Consider the following 4694-nt stretch of genomic DNA (forward strand, 5'->3'; position numbering starts at 1 on the left):
TGTCTGCCCCTCCCCCCCTCCTCCCCTAACTCGGCCGCAGAGCCGCCAGGAGCCGCGGGTCGACGAGCCCGACGGGGTTCTATCCCCTCCCCCCCTTCCCTAACTCCCCCCCCTTCCCTAACTCTCGACGAGCTGCGGGTGCCCGCGTGTCCACCTGCGGGCAGGGCCTCTCCCACTCGCGACCTCGCCAGCCGAGGCGCCAGCGCGCGCCCGTCGCCCGGTTGTCAGGCTGTCTGCCCCTCCCCCCCTTCCCTCACTCTGCCGCCGAGCTGGCGGTGCCCGCGTGTCCACCTGTCGGCCGGGCCTCTCGCACTCGCGACCTCTGCCGCCGAGCCGCCAGCGCGCGCGCGTCGCCCGCCTGGCAGGGACTCCGCCCCTCCTCCCTCCTTCCCTCACTCTGCCGCCGAGCTGGCGGTGCCCGCGTGTCCACCTGTCGGCCGGGCCTCTCGCACTCGCGACCTATGGCGCCCAGCCGCCAGCGCGCGCGCGTCGCCCGCCTGGCAGGGACTCCGCCCCTCCTCTCTCCTTCCCTCACTCTGCCGCCGAGCTGGCGGTGCCCGCGGGTCCAGCTGTCGGCCGGGCCTCTCCCACTCGCGACCTCGCCCGCCGAGCCGCCAGCACGCGCCCGTCGCCCGGTTGTCAGGGTGTCTGCCCCTCCCCCCCTTCCCTCACTCTGCCGCCGAGCTGGCGGTGCCCGCGTGTCCACCTGTCGGCCGGGCCTCTCGCACTCGCGAACTATGGCGCCCAGCCGCCGGCGCGCGCGCGTCGCCCGCCTGGCAGGGAGTCTGCCCCTCCCCCCCCTTCCCTAACTCGGCCGCAGAGCCGCCAGGAGCCGCGGGTCGACGAGCCCGACGGGGTTCTAGCCCCTCCCCCCCTTCCCTAACTCCCCCCCTTCCCTAACCCTGTCGACGAGCTGCGGGTGCCCGAGGGTCCACCTGTCGGCCGGGCCTCTCGCACTCGCGACCTCTGCCGCCGAGACAGCAGCGCGCGCCCGTCGCCCGGCTGTCAGGCTGTCTGCCCCTCCCCCACTCCTCCCCTAACTCGGCCGCAGAGCCGCCAGGAGCCGCGGGTCGACCAGCGCGACGGGGTTCTAGCCCCTCCCCCCCTTCCCTAACTCCCCCCCTTCCCTAACCCTGACGACGAGCTGCGGGTGCCCGCGGGTCCACCTGCGGGCAGGGCCCCTCCCACTCGCGACCTCGCCCGCGGAGACGGCAGCGCGCGCCCGTCGCCCGGCTGTCAGGCTGTCTGCCCCTCCCCCACTCCTCCCCTAACTCGGCCGCAGAGCCGCCAGGAGCCGCGGGTCGACCAGCGCGACGGGGTTCTAGCCCCTCCCCCCCTTCCCTAACTCCCCCCCTTCCCTAACCCTGACGACGAGCTGCGGGTGCCCGCGGGTCCACCTGCGGGCAGGGCCCCTCCCACTCGCGACCTCGCCCGCCGAGACGGCAGCGCGCGCCCGTCGCCCGGCTGTCAGGCTGTCTGCCCCTCCCCCACTCCTCCCCTAACTCGGCCGCAGAGCCGCCAGGAGCCGCGGGTCGACGAGCCCGACGGGGCTCTATCCCCTCCCCCCCTTCCCTCACCCTGTCGACGAACTGCGGGTGCCCGCGTGTCCACCTGCCGGCAGGGCCTCTCCCACTCGCGACCTCGCCCGCCGAGCCGCCAGCGCGAGCCCGTCTCCCGGCTGTCAGGGTGTCTGCCCCTCCTCCCCCCTTTCCTCACTCTGCGCCGAGCTGGCGGTGCCCGCGTGTCCACCTGTCGGCCGGGCCTCTCGCACTCGCGACCTCTGCCGCCGAGCCGCCAGCGCGCGCGCGTCGCCCGCCTGGCAGGGACTCCGCCCCTCCTCCCTCCTTCCCTCACTCTGTCGCCGAGCTGGCGGTGCCCGCGGGTCCAGCTGTCGGCCGGGCCTCTCCCACTGGCGACCTCGCCCGCCGAGCCGCCAGCACGCGCCCGTCGCCCGGTTGTCAGGGTGTCTGCCCCTCCCCCCCTTCCCTCACTCTGCCGCCGAGCTGGCGGTGCCCGCGTATCCACCTGTCGGCCGGGCCTCTCGCACTCGCGACCTATGGCGCCCAGCCGCCAGCGCGCGCGCGTCGCCCGCCTGGCAGGGAGTCTGCCCCTCCCCCCCTTCCCTAACTCGGCCGCAGAGCCGCCAGGAGCCGCGGGTCGACGAGCCCGACGGGGCTCTATCCCCTCCCCCCCTTCCCTAACCCTGTCGACGAGCTGCGGGTGCCCGCGGGTCCACCTGCGGGCAGGGCCTCTCCCACTCGCGACCTCGCCCGCCGAGCCGGCAGCGCGCGCCCGTCGCCCGGCTGTCAGGCTGTCTGCCCCTCCCCCCCTCCTCCCCTAACTCGGCCGCAGAGCCGCCAGGAGCCGCGGGTCGACGAGTCCGAAGGGGTTCTATCCCCTCCCCCCCTTCCCTAACTCCCCCCCTTCCCTAACTCTCGACGAGCTGCGGGTGCCGGCGTGTCCACCTGCGGGCGGGGCCTCTCCCAATCGCGACCTCGCCCGCCGAGCCGCCAGCGCGCGCCCGTCGCCCGGCTGTCAGGCTGTCTGCCCCTCCCCCACTCCTCCCCTAACTCGGCCGCAGAGCCGCCAGGAGCCGCGGGTCGACGAGCCCGACGGGGTTCTATCCCCTCCCCCCCTTCCCTAACTTCCCCCCTTCCCTAACTCTCGACGAGCTGCGGGTGCCCGCGTGTCCACCTGCGGGCAGGGCCTCTCCCACTCGCGACCTCGCCAGCCGAGGCGCCAGCGCGCGCCCGTCGCCCGGTTGTCAGGCTGTCTGCCCCTCCCCCCCTTCCCTCACTCTGCCGCCGAGCTGGCGGTGCCCGCGTGTCCACCTGTCGGCCGGGCCTCTCGCACTCGCGACCTCTGCCGCCGAGCCGCCAGCGCGCGCGCGTCGCCCGCCTGGCAGGGACTCCGCCCCTCCTCCCTCCTTCCCTCACTCTGCCGCCGAGCTGGCGGTGCCCGCGTGTCCACCTGTCGGCCGGGCCTCTCGCACTCGCGACCTCTGCCGCCGAGCCGCCAGCGCGCGCGCGTCGCCCGCCTGGCAGGGACTCCGCCCCTCCTCCCTCCTTCCCTCACTCTGCCGCCGAGCTGGCGGTGCCCGCGGGTCCAGCTGTCGGCCGGGCCTCTCCCACTCGCGACCTCGCCCGCCGAGCCGCCAGCACGCGCCCGTCGCCCGGTTGTCAGGGTGTCTGCCCCTCCCCCCCCTTCCCTCACTCTGCCGCCGAGCTGGCGGTGCCCGCGTGTCCACCTGTCGGCCGGGCCTCTCGCACTCGCGACCTATGGCGCCCAGCCGCCGGCGCGCGCGCGTCGCCCGCCTGGCAGGGACTCCGCCCCTCCTCCCTCCTTCCCTCACTCTGCCGCCGAGCTGGCGGTGCCCGCGGGTCCAGCTGTCGGCCGGGCCTCTCCCACTCGCGACCTCGCCCGCCGAGCCGCCAGCGCGCGCCCGTCGCCCGGTTGTCAGGCTGTCTGCCCCTCCCCCCACTTTCCTCACTCTGCCGCCGAGCTGTCGGTGCCCGCGGGTCCACCTGCCGGCCGGGCCTCTCCCACTCGCGACCTCGCCAGCCGAGCCGCCAGCGCGCGCGCGTCGCCCAGTTGTCAGGGTCTCCGCCCCTCCCCCCCTCCTTCCCTCACTGGGCCGCAGAGCGGCCAGCGCCCGCGGGTCGAGCACCCGGACGGACCTCTCCCACTCGCGACCTCTGCCGCCGAGCTGCCGTGTTGATCCCGCTCGACCTCACCCGAGTGGGCTCTCGGCTCGCCCTGCCTTCCGGGGTTGATCTGGTCTCGGCGACCGAGCCGCCAGATCGACCCGTTCTCTTCCGTTTGCTTTTTCTTTTTCAGGTGCGTCGGGTTTGTTGGTTGCGGTTATGTGAGGGACGAGTGCGTGCTTTTGCTTTTGAGGCGCTGCTATATGAACGCGTCGTTTCAAATCCAAGTCTCTTCATTTGTGCCGTTGCTCAACGTTGCTTTTGCCGAAAGAGCCGTCGTCCGGGTCACAAAAGGGCTTTCTCCTGGCGTGCCCAAAGATGGTGACGGGGACACGGACGGGGATGCTGGCGAGTTGTTGTTCTGGGGCGTGTGCTCACACCGTCTGACGTGGGCCTGCGATCCCCCTCGGATGGGAGTGCATTCCGCTGCTCCGTGGGTGGGGAGTCAAGAATCCTTCCCGTCCCGTCCGTCCGTGCGTCCGTCATCCCTCGCCCAGGGACGTTCTCGAGAAGTGTGGGCGGATCCCGTTCTCCTGTCTGCGCCGTTGACTGAGCGGAGAAACGCGAACTAGGATGGGCTCCGTCTGGCAACGAGTCCCCGTCGGTCGCCCACTAAGCTCCTATGCTGGGGCTGGCTCACTGGATAGCTGGTTGGGGGTCGGGCGCCACCTGCCTGTCGGGCGCTTTTTCAGAGGGTCTTGGGGCGGGGCGACCACGGATGGAGCCGGCCCGGGCCGGCTAACTCTTGAATGCCTTGAGGCTGTGGAAGGAGGCGGTGTGGGAGGGGCACCTTGGGACAGAGGTCAAGGGGGCGGGGATAGGTAGCCACTTCGGCTTTTCGGTTTGGGTGGGAAATCTTGACGAAACTTAACTGGATTCGAGAAAACGGGCATTGGATCCCAAGGGAATCGACTTCCTTCTCTCTGGCCTGATCACTTCGCATGGGGGAATCTTAGTTCTCCCGCCAAGGATGTTGAAACCAAGACGTGA

General features: G+C 72.5%; 1 long non-coding RNA gene across 2 annotated transcripts in view; it reads right to left on the minus strand.

Moving 5' to 3' along the window:
• The window catches only part of LOC145534284 (uncharacterized), a 25685-nt gene extending 21200 nt beyond the window's left edge, over positions 1-4485 (minus strand). Inside the window, exon 1 of one of the 2 annotated variants that reach the window (XR_014074411.1) lies at positions 3735-4485. This is a non-coding gene — a long non-coding RNA (uncharacterized LOC145534284). Of the gene's footprint in view, positions 1-3677 lie in introns of both variants that reach the window. The other variant, XR_014074412.1, reaches the window with a different exon arrangement.
• Between the last annotated feature and the right edge of the window lie 209 nt (positions 4486-4694).

This window comes from Giraffa tippelskirchi, chromosome 14, assembly GCF_054371585.1.
Source record: "Giraffa tippelskirchi isolate mGirTip1 chromosome 14, T2T-mGirTip1v1.2.pri, whole genome shotgun sequence".
NCBI classification, from domain to species: Eukaryota; Metazoa; Chordata; class Mammalia; order Artiodactyla; family Giraffidae; genus Giraffa; species Giraffa tippelskirchi.